We start from the raw sequence: 2,362 nt of genomic DNA, 5'->3' as shown, positions 1-2,362 counted from the left end.
GGCCAGAAAGAGCATTTTGCTGTGGGAAAACCTGCCTCAACAAATTCTGTCTGACCCATGCAAGCATGGAAAAGAGAACTTTAAATCACAATGAAATCATAATGATGATGGTGATGATGATGATGATGATGCCTTCAAATTTTGGCACAAGGCCAGCAAGTTTGGGAAAGAGTTAAGTCGATTACATCTACCCCAAAACCCAACTGGTACTTATTTTATTGACCCTTAAAGGACGAAATGCAAAGTCGACCTCAGCAGAATTTGAGCTCAGAACATAAATATGGATGAAATGCTGCAAAGCATTTTGCCCTGCATGCAAATGATCCTGCCTGATTACCACCTTAATGATAATAATAATTAATAATAATGATGATGATGATGATGACGGTGATGATAATGATAATAATAATTATTATTTCTAAATTCTTTTCTCAGGAAGAACGAATTAAAGAATCAACTGACCATTTTCAAAGACCGCGTCTTAGTGAAAGAAGGTACAGTGGAAACAACTAAACCATACAATAATGCTATTACATTTGGTGTGTGGCACAAGGTGATAGTATTATGGGGCCAATCAGGGGACCAGCTAGTGCTAAGTGTGGATGGCACCACCCAAGCAACTTTAACCATCAAACAGAGGCCAACTACAGATGTCAGGTAAATTATTTTGTTTTTTAGCTTTTGTTGCTGTTGTTGTTGTGGTGGTGGTGATAGTAGTATTTACTCTTCAAGTCAGTCCTAATCAAGCAGACATGGTCAGAGACATTCCAGCCATGACCTCCCCTTCTTTTTCGTATATCAAGTGCTTCACTGTCCATTACACACTTTATTTAAGACAGTAGTGCATGACAAGAGAGTAGATTTAGCTGCTATTTCTTGCAGGGTGAACAACTACATAGCTCAGTGGTTCTTAATGTTTTTAATATCCATCAGTCTATCTATCTATCTATCTATCTATCTATCTATCTATCTATCTATCTATCTATCTATTCTGTCTGTCTGTCTATTTATCTATCTATTTATCTATCTATCTTTACAGCCTTGTTGTGTCCCTTGGCAAAGGCTTCTCTGGGCTCATCAACAGTTTCAAAATATGGAATGGTATATCACCCAATCCACTGCAACTCAGCAAGATGGGAGCTCTTGGTACAGTAGCTCAGGGATGGACTGATTTAATCCTTGGAAAAGGCATAATACAACTGTCTCCCAGCTACTTCAAGGAAACAATCTGTAATTATGGATTTTACGATAACAGCTGCTCATCCATACCAGGTAGGTTTGAATATATGTGCTATATAGGTGCATGCATATGTGTGTGTGTTTGTATATTAGCTTCTTTTTACTTAAGTTTTTTAATGCTAGCATGTGTTAGATCAGTGGTCCATATGACCCTTGGAGGTCAACATAAAATATTATTTTAAAAATTTGTGTGCAATAAAATGGTTATACTTCTACAATGCACAAAATATTTTCGCAAATTTTTATAACATTTACTTACAATATTGAATTCTACACAATGCAGCAAGCTTGCAGAATTGTTAGCTGGCAGGTCAAAATGCCACTAAGCATTTCGTCTGTCTTTATGTTCTGTGTTCAGATTCTGCCAGGGTCAACTTTGCCTTTCATCCTTTTAGGGTTGATAAAATATGTACCAGTTGAGCACTGGGGTTGATGTAATCGACTTACTCCTCCCACAAAATTGATGACCTTGTGCCAGAATTTGAAACCAATATTAGATTACACAAATGTAATGAGGTTTTTTAAAACATGAAATGGTTATGAGGGTCTACCTGAATAAAACAGGAATCAAAGGGGTCCACAGGTGAAAAATGAGGTTGACTTTACTTTTCATCATTTTGGGGTTGATAAAATAAGTACCATGTAGTAAAGATTGTTTGCCAACATAACATGGCAGTCCTGGTTTAGGACGGATGTTGCTGTAATTTAGCCCCAGGAGACATCGTCTCCAACTGGCTATATGACATGATCTATGTCCTTATATTTTCAAACAAGGGAATCTAGCACCCCCACTCAGCTCAAAACAATATCTGTGTATCGTGATTCCTGGGTTAATTTTCCTTCATCAGCACAGAATAATTGTTCGGCTAGAGGTGGCACTGCCAAATTCCCATTCGAAATATACAGTTTTCAAAGTGACATCGTCTAATGTTGTTGTAATTTAGCCCCAGGAGATATCCTGGGGCTAAATTACAGCAACATTAGTCCTAAACCAGGACTGCCATGTTATGTTGGCAAACAATCTTTACTACAAAGTACTGTTGCTGAATATCTTACGTTGTGAGATTTAAAAATAGTAATTTTCTAAAATAAGTACCAGTTGAGGACTGGGTGGGGGTGGGGG

This window comes from Octopus bimaculoides, chromosome 23 (genome assembly GCF_001194135.2).
Source record: "Octopus bimaculoides isolate UCB-OBI-ISO-001 chromosome 23, ASM119413v2, whole genome shotgun sequence".
Taxonomy (NCBI): domain Eukaryota; kingdom Metazoa; phylum Mollusca; class Cephalopoda; order Octopoda; family Octopodidae; genus Octopus; species Octopus bimaculoides.
This window is presented reverse-complemented; position numbering follows the sequence as displayed.